Here is a 21,297-nt window from a genome sequence, read left to right on the forward strand (position 1 = left end):
CTGTGTTCGAACCTGTCCACCGGGAGATCAAGTTGGTTACAACTTGAGTTTGAGTATAGGAGCAGGGAGGTTCGACTGCAGTTGTACAGGGTCTTGGTGAGACCACACCTGGAGTATTGCGTATAGTTTTGGTCTCCAAATCTGAGGAAGGACATTATTGCCATAGAGGGAGTGCAGAGAAGGTTCACCAGACTGATTCCTGGGATGTCAGGACTGTCTTATGAAGATAGACTTGGTTTATACTCTCTAGAATTTAGGAGATTGAGAGGGGATCTTATAGAAACTTACAAAATTCTTAAGGGGTTGGACAGGCTAGATGCAGGAAGATTGTTCCCGATGTTGGGGAAGTCCAGGACAAGGGATCGCTGCTTAAGGATAAGGGGGAAATCCTTTAAAACCGAGATGAGAAAAACATTTTTCACACAGAGAGTGATGAATCTCTGGAACTCTCTGCCACAGAGGGTAGTTGAGGCCAGTTCATTGGCTATATTTAAGAGGGAGTTAGATGTGGCCCTGTGTGGAAAAGGGGATCAGAGGGTATGGAGAGAAGGCAGAGATAAGGGATACTGAGTTGGGGAGATCAGCCATACAACATAGTTTGAGTATGGCAGGGTGCAGGCTACGAACGGTACAGGGAATGGCCTACTCCTGCACCTGGAGTATTGCGTACAGTTTTGGTTTTTTTTTTGAAATTTTATTTTTACATAGAGAAGTACGAGAAATTACCAACTATTCCTACATGTCAGGACTGTCTTTAATAAATTTTTTGTACCGCTTCATTTTTTTTTGAGCTTTAAGAAAAAGATAGAAGTAAGGAAAGTAAAGAAAGTGCGCAAGAGTCGTGAAGTGCAAGAGTGTTGGGAAAAGAAAGCCCTTAGAAAAAAAGTTAGAGAAGGAAGTAAAGTGAGAAAATAGACCCTAGAAAAGAAAGAAAAAGAAAATAGGAACAATCGCTCTATTATAACATTAAACTCCGCAGAAAGGGGACTACCAACCAGGTACGGGATACTGAGTCTGTTTTTGTTGTTTTACCTCCCGTTACCATGTCCTGAATTTCTATGTTTCTATATGTTACTGCGAACTGAGTGGAGGTGTTGTGTGAAGTGATCGCCAAGCCTGCGCTTGGTCTCACCGAGGTTGATCAAACGCTGAATATTCCAACCACATTTTTGTTTCGAATTGGAAAGAAATAATAGTAATTGCATTCATTGCAACGTGTAGAAAGAGATGAGATCCTGTATTATAATTTTGCTGCATGTCATTGTGGTATATGTCAAGTCCTGATTGGTGAATATGTTTAGTTTGTGACTTTATTTGAAGCTGAAATAATATGTGAATGCTTCATTGAGCATAATTCCAACTGGTAACTACGCACTTCGTCCAAGCACATTATTGCACGTGTCATGCAAGCCGTCTTAAATGACCACCTAAACTGTCATTTGGCAACCTAAAAAGCTGCCTTGGTGCCCGGCTGGAAACAGAGAAAATAAGTAGAGTGAGAGCCCTGTTATGCATAAATCTTACAGTACCAAAAGTTTTGCTCTTTTCTAACCACTCCTCTGCACCCATCAAGACATGTCACTTTTCTGAATTTTGGTTTCATGGGCATTGATTATATCCTTGTGGTTCTTTTTTATTTGTGAATTTCGATGGTGGATGTCAGCAACTTGTACCACATCCTGCTTTGTGCACATCCAGTAGGGATCGCCAGAAAAGAACTGGGAGCACTGACCAATTTAGCACTTGCAATAGGGCTCAGCGTTTGAAGAAGCATTTTTTGGACCAGCTATTTCTGCATAAATTTAACTTAATTATGCAGTTTGGGCATAATTCGCATCAAGTATGCTGGAATTCAAATTGAACAAGTGCATGACTGTCCAAGGAGAACTTATGCTTGTAGCAATTTTTGCTTTAGATAGCAAAAGCATATTTTGCTGTTCAATCTTAATCAGTTGCTGTGTTTGATTGCAATCAAAGTAGCAACATTTCTGTAAATAGGTTTTCCAAATATTAAATCTGGAATCTTAATCATTTTCTATCTCCTTTGGAAATATTAAACAGTAGTTATTGATTCTTCATTGGTTAATTATGATTAGGCACAGTTTTCTGTTTGAAGTATCATAAAATATTCCAAAAGTAAAGGCTTCAATCGATTTTGTATTTTAACAGATTGAATGGAAATTTTTTAAATATGACTTTTCATGTGGGTTTTAGTAAATGTGCGGTAAATTATGTGTCAGATTATATCTGTGGTTTGGCTCCAGTGGTTTCCTATGCTGATTTCGTTTTTTTTTGTTATAGAATGGGTAGAATCATTATATATTTAAATTTATGCTTGAAAACCAGTTCAAGAAATTGCTCATGAGCACAGTAAGCTGTGTTTGTGTGTTTCTCTACTGATACGGTGTCCTTTTTTAAAAATCCTGGATCTGATCCCAAAACATATTGGAATCTAATAAACCTGGTTTTAACTCTACATGTGCTGGTATAAGAGAGAACCTGAGCTTGGATGTAGGTGATGTTGGTTGTTGAATTGACTAAACTATAGGGGGAATAATGGATGGTGCAGTACACTCAATCCCAAGGGTCTTTACCCCATCATGTATGCCTGATTTGATTTTAATTCATGCAAGTGATTTCAGTTAATGGTGAATTGCACACGTCACATTCACAGTCCCCATAGTCCACCTTTCGGAGGTTTTTCGTATAAAGTGGAGGAACTAATTGAAGACAGGTTGACATATTTTTGGGGTAATGGGCCTGTCCCACTTAGGCGACTTTTTAGGCAACTGCAGGAGACTATGCAGTCACCACATGGTCGCCACATGTTCGCGGGTGGTTGCCGGGGAGTCGCCTTCATGGTCTTGAGGAATTCCCACATTCTGGGAACTAGTTGCGGCCTCATTATGGTCGTCATGAATTTTTCAACATGTTGAAAAATTAGTGGCGACTAGAATGAAGCCACCATGGAGAGTAGCGAGAATTCTCAAGCCATAGGTGGGTTGCCAGGAGGTCCTAATGGGTTGCCTGGAGGTCGAAGGTTCTCGGAGGTTCTCGTAGGTTGTAGCTGGTGCTGACCGGTGAATTTCATTGGCTCATTGGGAAAAAAATAAGGTAAGCAGTAGTTTTCAGAACCAAGGATAACAAAGGACACGGAACCGGTAATGTTAAATGTCTGCTGAACTTCACAGCCGTGTATCTCTGGCTTCTTAAAGTAGTTGTCTCCACTCCTTCTCCACTCCTTCTTTTCCCCCCCCCTCTTTTAAAGGACTCGCCATACATTGTGCTTTAGCCGTCTTTTTACAGCGTCAACCGTCCTGTTCATCGCGGTGTGTCTATTTCTCCTTGGCTTTGCGCCGTGTGAATTTTTGGACAGCGCTCCCCCGCTTGCCTGTCCCCCGCCTGCATAACGGGTTGGTGAAGGTGTGTGTGTGTGTGTGTGTTCCACTCTGACAGTCGCTGTTCCAGTTGTCGGGTTTTTTCAGGCGACTGCTGGCAATTTGACAGTCGCTGGCAGTCTGCTGAAAAATGGCCTAGGTGGGACAGGCCCATAACATATGTGGCACTGTTTAATTAATAAGTAAAAGTTGTTGAAACAAGAAAATTAGAAAGAAAGGTTTGAGGATGTTACGTTTGGTATTGGTTTATTGCCACTTTTTGTTTTGCCTGCTATCCAGTCAAATCATACCATACATGAGTACAATCTTGCCATACACAGTACAGCAGGTAGTGCAAGGAAAAAACATCAGAGTGCACAAGAAGTTGTTACAGCAATATAATGTTACAGCTACAGAGAAAGTGCAAGACCTGCGTGAGGTAGGTTTGGCAATTGGAACTACACTTAACTTTTGAAAGGACCATTCAATAAATTGATAACAATGTGGAGGAAGTGGTTTCTGAATCTTGTGGTACATGCTTTCAAGCTTTTGTATCTTCTGGCTGATGAGAGAGGGAGAAGAGGGAATGACCAGGGTGTAAGTGGTCTTTAATTATGTTAGCTGCTTTTCCAAGAAAGTGTGAAGTGTAGATGGAGTCTATTGGGGAAGGGGGGCTGGGTCATGTGCTGGATTTTACTTCGGAGTCACGTGAGTGACTACGTGAAGAACCCACCCAGCGCGCAGGCGCGGCATTACGTCAGCAGCGCAACAGCGGCAGCAGCTGGAGCCAGGCTCTCCAGCGGCAGCATAAAGACAAGACCTCAGGTAAGTGTCTTTTGTGTTACAGAGTCGCTAAACGGAGGAAAAAGAATGGCTTCCCGAAAGCGACCAGCAAGGAGGACTGCCTGCCCAACTCCACCCGAGGAGGGGTCAATATCTGGGCGGCAGCCACCAGCGGCGGAGGAGCTGTTTCGACGCTCCCGCACACCCGAAGCCGAGCCGCTCCCTGTGCCGCCGATTACGACGCCCCGCACAGGGAGGAAAGCAACGCGCAAAACAGACCGGCCGGTGATCTCCGACTCGTCGGAGGAACGGGAACGCTCTCCACCGGCGAAACGGGGAGACAGCCGCATCAGCTGCATGAGGCAGCTGCTTGAGCAGATGCTCGACGAGGAGATGCGGGCTAGGCATCTCCAAGGAGGACGGGCTTTGGCCTCCTCCAAACCATCGCCACACCCTTCTGTTCCCTCTCTGTTCGAGGGCAGCAAGGGAGGCCAGGACTGGGCTGGCCTATCACAAGGGCAGGCGGACGACAGCACAAGTATGCCGGGCGAGCTGGAGGAAGAAGAGCTACTGGGTGTTGTCAGTCGGTACGCGGCGCCCCCGACGACCGGGATGATACTACCACCAAGGATGGCGGCCAGTATCATCAGGCTCTCCAACAAGCCCTTGCAGGAGAAGGTCGTACAGGAGGCCCTTGACACCTATACAGCGCCGCAAAACTGCGAGGCGCTGCGGGTAAAGACCGTAAACGGCCAAATATGGAACCAGCTGGGGCAGCAGATCAGGACTCAGGAGGTGAAAATGCAACGAATCCTGAAGCTCCACACTGCAGCCATTACCGCCTTTGCTCGGTCCGTCGGAGACGCAGAGCTCTCTACACCCCAGCAGGATGTGCTGGCGTTAATGTGTAACACGCAGTACGAGCTTAATAACCTACGGCGTGAAAACATCAGGCCTGCCCTCAACCCCAAATACGCGGGCCTCTGCAAAGCTCCGGCGCCAGAAAGGGAGGCGCTGCTATTCGGAGCAGACTTGGCAAAAAAGCTCAAGGAACTGGAAGAGGCGGCCAAACCTGTAGGCCTTATGAGGGCAGCGCCAGGACCGAGCAGGGTGAAGACACCCAGTTGGCAGCACGCCTCGGCATCCACCAGTAGGTACCGAGCTGGTGAAAGCCTGGTGACCGCCTCCCACTACCCCCAGAGCTCTTTTTTAGAGCGGGGCCCAGGGCGGAGCCGTGGGAAGATACGCCGCCCCACCGCAGCACCAACAAGGACACCCTCGGGCCAAACCCATCGGAAACGCTCCCAGAAATAAACATGGAGGTAGGTGGGTCTGGTTCCTGTCGACATACACAGACAAAGGGTGTTGTATTAACAGGAGGGCGTTTGAGGTTCTTCAAACATGTTTGGTGCTCCCTTACTAACAACGAGTTTATACTCAACAGTATCAGTGGATACAAAATTGAATTCAAATCAGGCATAGAACCGCCAGTTCAGCACATGCCCCAAAGGGTATTCCTTCCCTCAGATTTAGAGAAGGTAGAAGGACAAGCTGAACTAGACAGGCTCGTGGCCAAAGGCATCATAGAAAGGACCAGACACGAGCCGTTGAAATTTGTATCGAATATCTTTCTCAAAACTAAAAAAACATGGTGGATGTCGTATTATCATTGATTTGACATCACTTAATCAGTCTGTTGAGTATCAACATTTCAAAATGGAGACGTTTGTCACTGCCAGACAACTGATCTCCAAGGGATACTTCATGGCAAGCATAGATATCAAGGATGCTTACTATTTAGTACCCATTCATAAGGATCATTACAAATATCTGAAATTTATCTGGATGGGGCAACTATGGCAGTATAGAGCATTACCCAATGGTTTAACGACAGCTCCCAGATTATTTACCAAAATCCTTAAAGTGGCCATGAAAAAATTGAGAGAACAAAAACATTTAGTCGTGGCCTATCTGGACGATGTTCTCATATTAGGGAGAACAAGGGAACTAGCTGTCGCAGGAGTTTTAGCCACTAAACAACTCCTTGAAACATTGGGATTTATTCTACACCCAGATAAATCAATATTGGAGCCAACTACTAACATGGATTACCTAGGCTTCACTATTGACACTATCCGTATGACTGTCACTCTGCCTAGAGATAAAAAAGTTACACTTACAGAAGCCTGTAACAGTTTAATCGCAAAACCGCAACCAAGGATACGGCATGTAGCCAGAGTCATTGGTAGTATAGTAGCAGCATTCCCAGCTGCTCAATATGGGCCCTTGCATTATCAAAATTTGCAAAGAGCAAGGACACATGCACTACGTCTAAGTAGGGGGCATTATGACCGTAAAATGGATTTACCCGCTGAAGCCAAATCAGAACTTCAGTGGTGGGTGCATAATATTTGGCACAGTTACAGTCCTATCGCCGTCACCAATCCTAACATAACCATCACTACGGATGCCAGTGCTTTAGGCTGGGGAGCTACTAACTCTATAGCCAGCACAGGTGGCAGATGGACTAACTCAGAGGCATCGCTACTACAATCACTTGGCATAAACTACTTGGAGATGCTCGCCGCATTTTATGGGCTAAAAGCATATGCATCCGATATGCGGCATGTGCATGTCAGGGTTATGATTGATAACACAACGGCGGTGTCTTACATCCAGCACATGGGTGGCATAAAATCAGTATCATGCGACAAATTGACTACTATAATCTGGCAATGGTGCGTCGAGAGACATATTTGGCTATCAGCTGCCTACTTACCAGGCAAGCTAAACTCAGTGGCGGACACCAGGTCACGAAAATTCAATGACAACATCGAATGGATGTTAGACCCAAAAATATTTGCTAGAATTGTCAAGCAATACGGTACGCCAGATATAGATTTGTTCGCATCTAGACTAAATCACCAACTACCCATGTATGTGGCTTGGGAACCAGACCCAGAGGCAGCAGCGGTAGATGCCTTCACGCTGGACTGGGGAAATTTCTTTTTCTATGCTTTCCCTCCCTTCTGCCTCATCAGTCGGGTACTCCAGAAAATACAAGCTGACTCAGCTTCAGGTATTCTGGTCGTACCCGACTGGCCTACCCAACCATGGTTCCCAATTTTCCACGACATGGTGGTAGAGTCACCTATGGTTTTTCACAGCCACCCACAACTATTGACTCACCCGGTATCTGGCATAAGCCATCCATGCCATCAAAAATTGAACCTCCTGGTTTCCAGATTCTGAACAGACCTTACCAGGGATTGGGGTTATCAGAACGAACAATCACCACCATGTCGGCATCCCTGCGAGTTTCTACCAAGAAACAGTACTTGACCTACATCAGGAAATGGGAACAGTACTGCCTGAATGCAGGGACATCTTACAAGACAGCTTCGATCACGGACGTGCTGGAGTTCCTGGGCCACTTGCACCATGACCAAAAGATGAGCTACAGTGCCATCAATGCAGCTCGAAGCGCCCTGTCCGCATACCTTATGCCCTCAGGACATCATAATATTGGATCCCACCCCCTGGTTATCAAACTCCTTAAAGGGATTTATAATACCAAACCCCCTACACCTAGATACACCCATGTGTGGGATGTTAGTGTAGTTTTGCAACACCTTCGAGGTTGGCCTCCGGTGGGATCCTTGAGCCTGGAGCAGTCCACTATCAAGACCCTCATGCTCATGGCGCTCGTCTCTGCTCAGAGGGTTCAGTCGCTGCATCAATTAAGACTGGACTACATGGTGACCACCCCAGATTCCATTACTTTTACCATGCCGGGGTTGGTTAAACAGAGCAGGCCAGGTATATCCAACTCTCCGTTAATCTTCCGGGCTTACCCTCCAGAACCTAGGCTATGTGTTGTGACCCACCTACATGATTACATAGACACAACCCAAACACTTAGAGGGAGTGAGAAAGCCTTATGGGTCAGCCATAAAAAGCCTTTTGGACGGGTTACCAGCCAGACAATATCTAGATGGTTGAAACAGGTCCTAAATACCGCGGGGATTAACACGGATGTTTTTAAATCCCATTCAACCAGGGCAGCGTCCACGTCAGCGGCGATACGGATGCAGGTTCCCATAGACCACATCCTAAGTACAGCGGGATGGTCAAGGGAATCGACATTCCAAAAATTCTACCACAAACCGCTGATGGAGAAGGACATCTTTGCGGAGAAAATTTTAGAATCCGCAAATTTATAATTTAAAGCCCAGGGGAGCTATTTTTGTTATTGTCAAATAAACATTTTTGTTTTAAAAAACTAACAAATTCGTTGGTCTTTAGATACCACTTCCTCCCTCGATGATCTTTCGGCAGTGAGTGATATAACTGTTACACGGTTTGAAATCACAGACCTTTGAAGTCTTCACGTAGTCACTCACGTGACTCTGAAGTAAAATAGTGAGATTAAACGAGTACTTACCAGTACGAAGTTTGATCTGTATTTTATGAGGAGTTACGATGAGGGATTACGTGCCCTCCGCTCCCACCCTCATTGTATAGATCAAACTCGGGCTGATGTCTCATTAATCTTTACTATCTTTACTTCAATATTGTGTCTACCTGTGATTCCACACCGCTGCTTGGAAGTATGCCGCGCCTGCGCGCTGGGTGGGTTCTTCACGTAATCCCTCATCGTAACTCCTCATAAAATACAGATCAAACTTCGTACTGGTAAGTACTCGTTTAATCTCACTATTAATCTGCATCGACAACTCTCTTTAATTTCTTGCAATCTTGGACAGAGTCACTTTTCCATACCAAATTTTGATGCATTCCAATAGTATGCTTTCCATGGTGCCTTCCTGAGGTGCCGCATGGCGGAGGCCTTCCTGAAGTCTCGGCGGTTGAAGGGACCCACTCGATGGGTCGACGTGACCGGGAACCAGTCCGAAGGCTCGGAGGTGGTGGGATTTGTAACCCTTCAGAACGCTCATCAAACTGTGGGGGCTTGCCCAAAGGCTCGTCGGATAGTGTAATCGGGGGGGGGGGGGGGGGGGGGGGGGGGGGGGGGGGGGGACAGGAGATATCAGATGCAAGGAGCAAGAGCTTGTAGGAGGGGGAACTAGGGTAATGCCTTCATGGTTGACTGAGGAAGGCACCCTGGGGAACGTTGCATCTGGCAAAGGAGAGGGAGCAAGAGCGGAACTACTGTTCACAGAAGATATGCAGGTGAGGGATTCATCCATGACAGCCAGGGGAAACCACATTCATTAAAGAATGAGCCTCAGATTGAAATCCTCATTGATGCAGATGCAGTGGAGATTGAGGAATTGAGTGTAGGGAATAGCATTTTTGCAAGAGGAAAGGTGAGTGGAAATTTAGTCAAGGTAACCGAGAGTCTTAGTATTTCTGGATGGATATAGTCATACAGCATGGAAACAGACCCTTTGGCCCAACTTTCCCACGCCGATCCACATGCTTCATCTACATTAGTCCCACCTGCCTATGTTTGGCCCATATAACTTAAATATTATCCCATATCCCTTAAAAACCATCCTATCCATGTCCCTGTCCAAATGTTTCTTAAACGTTGAAATAGTACCTGTCTCAGCTACCTCTTCCTGCAGTTCGTTTCCTACTGCCCTTTGTGTAAAATAAAAAGTTGCCCCTTCGGTTCCTATTATATCTTTTCCCCCTCACCTCGCCTTAACTTATCTTAAACCTTACAGACTGTGCATTTACCCTATCTATTCCTCTCATGATCTTATACACCCCTCATCCTCCTGTACTCCAAGGGATAAAGGTCTACCCTACTCAACCTCTCCCTACAGCTCGGGTCTTAGTTCTGGCAACATTCTCATGAATCTTCTCTGCACCCTTTCCAGCTTGATGACATCTTTCCAGTAACATTATGAGTAAAACTGAACACAATACTCTAAATGTGGTCTCACTAATATCTTGTACAACTGTAACATGACCTCCCAACTCTATACTCACCCTGACTGATGAAGGCCAATGGGCTGAAAGTTTTTTTGACCATGCTGTCTATCTGTGACGCCACTTTCAGGGAACTATGTACCTGCATTCCTAAATCCGCCTGCTCTATAACACTACCCAGAGCCCCACCATTCACTGTGTAGGTCCTGCCCTGGTTTGACTTCCCAAAATGCAACATCTGTATTGAACTTCATTAACTATTCCTTTTTTCACTTTTGTGCAGTATCGTGCATTATTTATCTGAATTACAGAAATAAGAATCATTTAAGATTTAATATTTTGAACATCGCAGTTGTGATATGGTGTTAGAGAAAGTATTTTAACATCAACTTTAATTGAGGGAACATCATGTCTCAGAGGAAACAATATGTTTCTACTGAAACTAGTAATTCTGTTCCGGAAATGATGACAGGAAGTTAATCCATTGCGTACTGCTTGAATGGCATCTTGTAATTTAAGAGAACATTTTCAGTGCAGAAGTTGTTGTTTCAGTCATTACATCTGTGTTGCATATAAAAGAGCTATTTTGATCAATCCCATTTCCCAGCTCTTGTTGCCCTCAATTAGGGCTCAGCTACCTAATTAATATTTTTTGTATTAGTTACTCTTTCAAACATTGAATTTGAGCTGTGACTTTTTGGGTGAGAACATTTCCTTGTAAAGTGTCCCTCAATCACTTCCATTTATTATCTATTTATTTACTCTTTGCTCTGGAAAATAGCTGCTCCTGAGATAATAAAAATGGTTAAGCCACTCAAAGATCTGTATTCAGACACCAATTATTCACCATACAGGCAACCATTTCTCCCCTCCCTCCCCCACCTCTCCCAAAACAATTGTGGAGCACGTTTGTGTATTTTAGCTCTCAATGTCATAGAATCTGTTAAAACTTTTATCAGATCTGATAGGAACTCATTTATTCAAAACCATGAGCTTGTTCACGCAAAATTATTTTGTTGCAAGTCTATATCTTTTCATCTTAACATCGCCCAAATGTGGGAAACTGTTCTTGATTCAGAAGGTTTTTGTAATTGTTGCCCTGAAGTAATTGAGATTGCCTTGCATATTATACTTTGCTCACCATCCAGGATGTGAAAGAAAGTTCTGTTTTTTAATTGTACAGTTTCAAGAAGTTATTTTATTTTGGGGTCTTTAGACTTTAGAGATACAGCGCACAAACAGGTCCTTCAACCCACCGAGACCGTGCCGACCAGCAATCATCCCTTACACTAGCATTATTCTCCACACTAGAAACAAATGACAATTTTTGCTGAAGCCAATTAACCAACAAACCCGTACATCTTTGGAGTGTGGGAGGAAACTATAGCACCCAGATAAAACCGATACGATCACAGGGAGAACGTACAAATTGCGAATAAACATGAACCCGGGTCTCTGGTGCTGTAAGGCTGTAACTTTACCCCTGCACCACTGTGGCGAATCTATTATTTTATTAAAAACCGAAGAGCAAAAACAAATTATTTCTGTCTTGCATTTGATCGGTTTCAACTTTTATTTCACCAGTTTAGTTTAGAGATACAACTCGGAAACAGGCCCTTTGGCCCACTGAGTCTGCGCCAACCAGCGATTATCCGTACACTAGTTCTATCTTACACACTAGGGTCAATTTACAGAAGCCAATTAACCTACACGCCTGCACATCTTTGGAACGTGGGAGGAAACTGGAGCATCCAGAGAAAACTCACAGGGAGAATGTACAAACTTTGTACGGAGAGCATTTCTAGTCAGGATCGAACCCAGGTCTCTGGTGCTGTTAGGCAGCAACTCTTTATCACTGTGCCATTCTCGGTTGATTTTTCACTGAACTTGGTCAGAAGTGATTACTATCTTGATTGTAGCTTTGAATCCTTTATGTTGGGAATGTTGCTTATTTGACCACAATATTCACAGTTCACTATGTTCTCATTTGGAATGTTATTTCCCCACATCTGCAATAGCCCTCATCTTTAAGGCTATAAATGCCTGAAATTCTTGGACAGTCGAATGGAGTAGTTTTTGTAAGTGATAGCTCGAGAATCTATATAAGGAAATGCAGATGTTGGAATCAGTCTGACTGGAAACATTGCCAATCTACATACTCCAGAGATGCTGCCTGATGTGCTGAGTTACTCCAGTACTTAGTGTTTTTTGTTTCTGTATATTCAGTCCTGTGTAGTATTCTGATTTTATGTAGAGCTTAATCAGTACAGAGAAAAGATAAGACTTTAGCGCATTGTTTTGCTCCCTTTATTTATTTTTCAGGATGTGGCATTTCTGGCAATTGCAGCATTCATTGCCCATTCCTCGTTTCCATGTAAAGATGGTGATGAGCTGCATTGTTTTCATATTCAAAGTGTTTACAATGTGGTACATGTTGCACTGAATAGTTGTGGGGAATAGTGTAGATTTATTAAGAGGGAGAGTGAATGGATATACGGGAGAATCGAGTAGCAATACCAGCTTATTGGATTAATTAGAGTGGAACTGACCGAGGTAAGAAAATGGTGATTTGGATCAATGATTGAATTTGGATCAATTCTGTTTGAGTTCTACAAAGATATCAAATCTAAATGAATGCTTCATTTTAATTAGATACAAGTCTACGGCAATTAAGTATTTAGCATAGCAAACTGCAGATGCTGGAAATCTAAAATAAAATAGAACAGAGCATGCTGGAGATACCTAGCAGGGCTTGAAATTAATGGTTGCTCGGTTGCCAATGGCCACTGCCATGGCCAGCACATCCTCGGCTGCCATGCACATGCGCACTGCCACAGCCTGCACATCTTCCTCCTGCACATGCGCACTGCCGCGGCCAGCACATCCTCCGCCAGCACATGCGCACAACCACGGCCAGCCCATCATCGGCCGCCCTGCACATGCGCACTGCCACGCCAGACACAACGCAGAATCACTCCCTGGAGCTGGAGTAACTCTTGCTTCTTAGTTTACTGGTCCTCCAAAAATATTCCAAATGGAATTTAAACTGGAGGTGGTGGAGGGTGAACTTAAGCAAAAAAGGTTTCTTGGGGGCTTTAATTGTGCGGGGGAACTCCATGGAGTAGCCAGCATCTCTGGATAGAAGAAAGTCGATGACGTTTCGGGTAGAGACCCTTTAGACTTCCTCTGGCTTTGGTGTTTTAAAAAGCTGGAGTAACTCAGACAGAATCTCTGGACAAAAGGAAAATATTACGTTTTGGGTTGGGTCTGAAAAAGGTTCCTGCACACCTTTGTAATGTGGAAGGAAGCAAGCACCCGAAGAAAATCCATGCGATCAAAGGGAGAAGGAGCAAACGGCATACAGACAGCACCCATATTCAGGATAAATTCCGGGTCTCGGGCACTTTTAGGCAGCATCTTTATGGCAATGTACTGCCCCATAGTCTTGAACTGAATAAAAAATACAGTAGCTGTAAAGGGGGACATAGCGTAACTTAGAGATTTAAGACTGAAAATGGATAGTTTATTTTTTTTTTACTAACCAAAGTTATCAACGTATAATATTTTGTGTGTTGGAAAACAAAATATAGTGGCACAGCTGGTAGACTTGCTGCCTTACATGCCAAGGATCTGTGTTTGATCCTGTCCTTGGGCACTGTCTGTGTTGAATTTGCCCATTCTCCTTGCAAGCGTGTGGGTTTCCATCCACATCCCAAAGACGCATTGGCTTTGTAGGTTAACTTGTCTCTGTAAAATTGCCCCTAATGCTTAGGGGGTGAAGAAAGTGGAATAACAGAACTTGTGTGAATGGGTGGTAGACAAAAAAGCTGGAGAAAATCAGAGGGTGAGCCAGCAACTATGGAGCGGAGGAATAGGCGACGTAGGGGGGGGGGGGGGGGGGGGGGGGGGGGTGGAAGGAAGAGGCGGAGAGAAAGGAAGAGGCGGAGACAGTAGACTGTGGAAGAGCTGGGAATGGGAGGGGAAGGAGGGAGAAAGCAAGGACTACCTGAAATTGGAGAAGCCAATGTTCATACCACTGGGATGTCAACTACCCAAGCAAAATATGAGGTGCTGTTCCTCCAATTTGCGGTGGGCCTCACTCTGGCCATGGAGGAGACCCACGACAGAAAGGTTGGATTCAGAATGGGAGTGGGAGTTGAAGTGCTGAGCCACTGGGAGATCTGGTTGGTTATTGCGATCTGAGTGGAGGTGTTGTGCGAAGCGATCGCCAAGCCTGCGCTTGGTGTCACCGAGGTTGACCATACGCTGAATAATCCAACCACATTTTTGTTTGGAAGTGGAAAGAAATAATAGAAATTGTATTCATTGCAACGTGTAAAAAGAGTTGAGATACTGTTATTATAATTTTGCTGCATGTCATTGTGGTATATATCATGTCTTGATTGGTGAATATGTTTAGTTTGTGACTTTATTTCAAGCAGAAATAATATGTGAAAGCTTCATTGAGCATTATTCCGGCTGGTAACTACGCACTTCGTCCGAGCACATTATTGCACGCGTCATGCAAGCCGTCTTAAATGACCACCTAAACTGTCATTTAGCAACCTTAAATGCTGCCTAGGTTGCCCGGCTGACAACAGAGAAAAAAACTTAAGTGAGAGCCCTGCCTAGTAAGTCGGACAGTAATTGGAGATGCCCAGCAGATCGGGAGAAAATCCCAAATTTAATTTTTCAATGGCACTTTATTGTCACATGTACCGAGGTACAATGAAATTCCTGTTTTGCATACAGTTCTGTATAAATATTACTATACATAAAGAACAATTTTAGTTAATTACAAGTGCATAGGATAGTACACTGGGACAGTATACAAGAGTCACCGTGTTTTGGTGCCATTCGTCATGATTCAAGTCTAAGTTATTATAAATGTAGTGTTCTTAACTTGGCCAAGTTAAGAACACTACATTTATAATAACTTAAACTTAAATCATGAAGAATTATTGTCCTCGAGCACGAAGGGGATGTCTGGGACAGGATGGAAAACATTGTTTTGATAACATAAGTAAAGTAAAATAAAGTATCCTTTATTGTCATTCAGACCTTTTGGTCTGAACAAAATTTCGTGCCTTGCAGTCATACATATAATAAAAATGACAAAAACGCACAATAAACACAAATTTACCATCCACCACAGTGAGTTCACCAGGCACCTCCTCACTGTGATGAAAGGCAAGAGTCTTAAAGTCTTTGTCTCTTCCCTCCTTGTTCTCCCTCTGCGCCGAGGCGATTCAGGCTTCGGATGTTGTGACCACGCCGGGTGATGGTAAGTAAGTCAGTCCCGCGGCTGAATCCAAGCGCCGCGAATGGGCCGGTTCAAACTCCGGAGACAGACGGAGACGAGGGATACGACAAGAAAAGTCGCCTCCCCCCCCGAAGGAAGAGACCAAAAACATGTTTCTCTCTCTCCCCCCCCCCACACACATACACAACCTAATAAACCAAAATTAACTTAAACAGGACAAAAGAACAACAAATCAAAAAAATAAAAAAACAGACGGACTGCAGGCGAGCCACAGCTTTTGGTGCTGTCTAGGAGGGAAAGTAATGCTTTTTAAAATGTAGCTGATCTGTGTTGAAGAGTGCAAAAGCAGGAAGATGAATGATGGTAGTGGCGAGAAGTTTCAAAATTAAAAACATACTCTTAACGCCAAATTGAATGCTGGAAATACTCAGCAGCTCAGCAGATCAGGTAGTGTGGAGAGGAAACTGAAGTTATGTTACCACTAATTGATTCTGTCAGAACTAGTGAGTTCTTTGAACTTGTTGAATTCGGTATTGAATGCAGAGGGCTGCAACATCCTTGATGGAAAATGATGCTCTCCCTTGATCTTATTGGATTTTGATGCAATGGCATAGGAGGCTAAAGATGTAGTATGGAGAATTGAAGTACTGGAATGTCATGGTCAATGTGGATTGAATGGAGGTGTCTAGCAAAATATTCCGCACGGAGAGTGGTGAATCTGTGGAATTCTCTGCCACAGAAGGTAGTTGAGGCCAGTTCATTAGCTATATTTAAGAGGGAGTTAGATGTGGCCCTTATGGCTAAAGGGATCAGGGGGTATGGAGAGAAGGCAGGTACGGGATACGGAGTTGGATGATCAGCCATGATCATATTGAATGGCGGTGCAGGCTCGAAGGGTTGAATGGCCTACTCCTGCACCTAATTTCTATGTTTCTATTCACCCAAGCTGCATTTTAGTTCCACCAGTGCAAGGAGTTTGTCAGTTACTTCATCGTGGTTTTGTAGGTTAATTGGATGGTATAATATTGACCCGAGTGCATAGGGAGTGAACGAGAAAGTGGGATAACATAGAACTAGTATGATTGGGTGATTGATGGTCGGTGTGAGCTGGGTGGATAGAAGTGCTTGTTTCCATGCTGCATCTCTAAACTAAACTGGAAGGTGTCGTTGTGTACCTGGATGGTGGGAAAGAAACTGGTAAAATCAGATTTGCCTCTCCTGTATTTGCATAGGTAGGTGTTGTGAGATGAGGAGTGTTTTGCAGAGAGTGAATCGTGGAGGCTACCGTCCCTTTGGAGTGATGAAAGAAGGCGGTCTTGTGGCATCTCTTTGTAGATGGTGAATATGGAAATCAAATCAAATTGCAGATGCTGGGACCTGAAAAGAAAAAAACAAAATTCAGCCAGTCAAGCAACATTTATAGAAGTCAGTAAATTATCTTGTTCAGCGAAAGGGTCATTGACCCAAAATGTTAACTTGTCTTGCTTTTCACTGATACCGCTTGACTGGCTAAGTAATTTTTAGCATTTCTGTTTTTGTGGTGAATATGGAGACTGGTGCAGTGGAATTTGCGAAGAGAAACATTCTCTGCTGGCAGAAGAGGAATGAATGCAAAAGTTTTAAGATGGCAAGAACGGATGAAGAAAGCCATGATTAAGGAAAAAGAAAAGAATTCTGAAACACTGATGTAGAAAATTTAGTCTTGCCATCGGAACAAATGTGAATGATAGAGAATAAGAAATTGGGAGAGTGGAATGATGTGCTTATAGGAAGCTGCATGGGAGAGTGGGGTGGCAGCGGCAGAGTTGCTGCCTTACAGTGCTGGAGATTGGCTCAATCCTGACTATGGGTGCTGTCTGTATGGGGTTTGTGCGTTCTCCCTGTGACAATGTGAGGTTTCTCTTTGAGTGCTCCATTTCCTCCCATACTGTATGTTAATCGACTTTTGTAAATTGTCCCTTATGTGTAGGATGCAAAACTGTGAGAACATAGAACTAGTGTAAGGGTGATCGTGGGTCAAAGAGCCTGTTTCCACACTGTATCTCTAAACTAACTTAAATAAAAAGTTGTGATCGCAATTATTATGAGATTCTGTGAGCGTGCAAAGGATATAGGTTGCTAATGTGCTTCCTGATGAAGAGTCAGTAGTAGAGGAATGGAAGCATATGGACCCTGAGAAAGTGAGAGCCAGATGGAAATTAGCAGCAAAGGAAACTACATTTTAAAATTTGGTACGAGTGCAAGATTTGGTACCAATGCAATTCTCAATATTGTATTGGTGAGGTGTCCTAAAATGTGGCAAAATAGCAAGTAGAAATAGATTTGTACTACCTTAAATGTAATTGTAGCTCGACTGTGGGGGATTTGCTATCATTGCCCTTCTCGGAGTATCTAAATCTCTGCACTCTTTCCAGCTTAATAACATCTTTCCTACAGCAGGGTGACCAAAACTTAACACAATATTGCAAATGTGGCCTCACCAACGTCTTGAACAACTGCAACCTAATTTCCCATCTTCTATACTCTCTTCTGCCCATAGTAAAATCGGAATTCCCTTGCACACCTGTAGAGGGCATTGCTGTTGAGAGTAACCACAGTAATTCTGACACATTGCTTCGAATTTCCTACCAAACATGTATGGATGAACTTTCATGTGGACTGCAGCAGTTCAAGTGAAAGGCTCATAATCATCTTGACAGTAACTAGAGATAGGCAGTAAATGTTGATCTTGCTTATAGTTTGCGCAGTCTAGAAATAAATAAGCTCTCTTAAATTGGATGAGGCAGTTTAATGTGTTCTGGTCCATGTTATGCTGACCAATGGGGCATGCATGTGTGAAACATTTGGCAAAGTGATAGTTGGGAACACGAAGGAAGATGATCAGTGAACAGGGATTTACTGGGTGTGATTGGGAAAGATGACTGGTAGTTTAGGTGCAGTTATCAATACTTTTGGAGGAAGACTATTATAGACAGAGGGAGCAGTTTGGAAAGTTTTATACTGGGAATGTATGGCAGTCATAAGCGATGTACGGGTTTAGGGGGGAAGGTGAAGAAGGAAGGGAAGATTTATTCACTTTGTGGGCAGTGGCCACTGAGTGATGGATGTGGGGAGAAGGTTAAAAAGGGGTATGGCAGGTGCGAGGGCAAGGGCATTTATGTTTGCATCACATTTATGTTTTGCAATTATTCAGTATGCTTGTAGTCAATGCATTCTCATATGCTCATTTTGGGAAATATGCCCATTGTTTTTAAAGGGAAATATGCCCGTTGTTTTTAAAGAGCATAATTCTGCAGGAAGTATTTTTCTTACCTTGTGTTTGTAGGGAGGTTTGTAACATGGATATGAAGTGCTTTTCAAGTTTTCCTTTATTATTTAAGTTGGATAGGAGCGTAAATTTATTGGTCTGTAATACCAACATAAATATTAATGTCGAGGTGAAATTTTATTTATGGGTTTCGTGATGTGCCAGGGCAAGTGAAATTGAAGATGATCAAGTCGAATGCGTCGTGAGGAGACATGATGTGGAAAACAAATGCGTGATTTGGTTAATATTCTTAGGTGCCAATTGCAGTCTTCCAAAATGCAAAAGCTTTATAGGAGAAATATCAAAGTTAATCACTCCCTTTATTTATTTAAGTACATTATGAATGACTTTTCCTCTTTATTTGTGTAAAAACAAGAATGAACTAAAGTCAAGATGACCTTGCCCAAGGAGTTTCAGGCTTGATATCTTCAAGCTGGATTGCTCATGAGATAGTTACTAATTCTGGAATTTGTGTCAATACCATTAATCTTGGTGCTTTGGTGTGAATGCGCCATAAATTTGCTATAACTTCTGCAAAGCACATTTTATTTCTTGACAAATCATGTCATTTTATTTTCTGAACTTAGTGTTTAAGCGAAGATGCATTTCATTGGTTAATTTTATTTTCGCCACTTTAGAATAAAGTTGGTTTCCTACTTTGTGTGATTACATGGCACGTGCGTTATCATCAATTATTAACCCGTACCAACTGTTTGCTCATCTCGAATTAAGTGAATGTTTGACCGTTAATTGCAAATGAGTGATGAGGGCCATTTATCTCTTAATTGGAAGTGTCCATTTATCCACACAGGGTGATTCTACACCCTAATCCATAATAGGTAATATCAGACTATATATTGTGGTTATAGTCAATTTATTTATTTTCCTCTGTTCCAAATCCATTTTGTAGATTTGTTCTGTTTTGTGTGGGAAAAGGATGTCCTTGCAACAATCCAAAGATAATTTTACAACTTGTTATCTTTACCAGTCACACTCGCTTTTGTATACCAACAACTGTCGTACATACTTCTACGTTTTTTACGTCTCAGATGTTTATTTACCATGCTGGACAATCATTAATTGAGTAATACAGCATGGAAACAGGCCCTTTGCCCCAACGGGCCCATACAGACTAAGGTATAATAGTCCTGGCAGCGTTTGGCCCACATACTTCTAACCCTTTCCTATCCATGTACTTGTCCAAATGGCTTTTAAATGTTGTTAAAGTACCTGCTTTTCAGATTCAGATTCAATTTTAATTGTCATTGTCAGTGTACAGTACAGAGACAACGAAATGCATTTCCTGGCAGGTCATTCCATATACCCACCACACTCTGTGTAAAAAGTTGCACCTCGGGTTCGTATAAAATCTTTCCCTTCTCAACTATGTCCTCTGGTTCTTCATTCACTACTCTGACTAAAAGACAGACACAAAAAGCTGGAATAACTCAGCGGGACAGGCAGCATCTCTGGAGGGAAGGATTGGATGACGTTCTGGGTCGAGACCCTTCTTCAGACTCTGACTAAAAGACTGTGCATTTACTCTATGTATTCCCCTCATTATCTTGTATAGCACCATACGATTACCCTTCATCCTCCTGTGCTCCAAGGAATAAAGTCCTAGCCTGTCCAACCTCTCTGTAGATCTATGGGAGAAGAGTTGAACAGGTACTTAGGATCTGTCTTCACTAAGGAAGACACAAACAATCTCCCAGATGAACTGGAGGATAGAGGATCTAAGGGGGTGAAAGAGGATCTTGGAGGAACTGAAATAAATTTTCATTAGGCGAGAAATAGTATTGGGTAGGCTAATGGGACTAAAGGATGGAAAAATCCCCTGGGCCGGATAGTCTGCATCACAAGGTCCTCAGGGAGATGGCTCTAGAAATAGTGGATGCATTGGTGACCATTTTCCAATGTTCAATAGATTCAGGATCAGTTCCTGTGAATTGGAGGATAGCTAATGTTATCGCACTTTTCAAGAAAGGAGCGAGAGAGAAAACGAGGAAATACAGACCAGTTAGCCTGACTTCGGTGGTGGGAAAGATGCTGAACTCAATTATTAAAGAGGTAATAATGGGGCATTTGGATAGCAGTAAAAGGATTAGTCCAAGTCAACATGGATTTATGAATGGAAAATCATGCTTGACTAATCTTCTGGAATTTTTTGAGGATGTGACAAGTAAAATGGATGAAGGGGAGCCAGTGGATGCAGTATATCTAGACTTTCAGAAAGCCTTTGATAAGGTCCTGCACGGGAGACTGGTGACTAAAATTAGAGCACATGTTATTGGGGGTAGGGTGTTGACATGGATAGAAAATTGGTTGGCAGACAGGAAGCAAAGAGTAGGTGTGAACGGGTCCTTTTCTGAATGGTAGGCAATGGCGAGTGGAGTGCCGCAAGGCTCGGTGTTGGAGCCACATTTGGAAGTGGGAATTAGGAGCAATACTAGCAAGTTTGCGGATGACACAAAGCTGGGTGGCAGTGTGAACTGTGAAGAGGATGTTAGGAGGTTGCAGGGTGACCTGGACAGGTTGAGTGCGTGGGCAGATGCGTGTGGCGGCAAAAACAAGGGGGCTGACTATTATCTCAATGGGGTTAGGTTAGGTAAGGAGGAGGTGCAGCGAGACCTGGGTGTCCTTGTACACCAATCACTGAAAGTTGG

General features: G+C 43.5%; 1 protein-coding gene across 2 annotated transcripts in view; it reads left to right on the forward strand.

Moving 5' to 3' along the window:
* The window catches only part of sbf2 (SET binding factor 2), a 330,738-nt gene that overhangs the window by 7,425 nt on the left and 302,016 nt on the right, over positions 1 to 21,297 (forward strand). The window lies entirely within an intron of this gene.

This window comes from Leucoraja erinacea, chromosome 18 (genome assembly GCF_028641065.1).
Source record: "Leucoraja erinacea ecotype New England chromosome 18, Leri_hhj_1, whole genome shotgun sequence".
NCBI lineage: Eukaryota > Metazoa > Chordata > Chondrichthyes > Rajiformes > Rajidae > Leucoraja > Leucoraja erinaceus.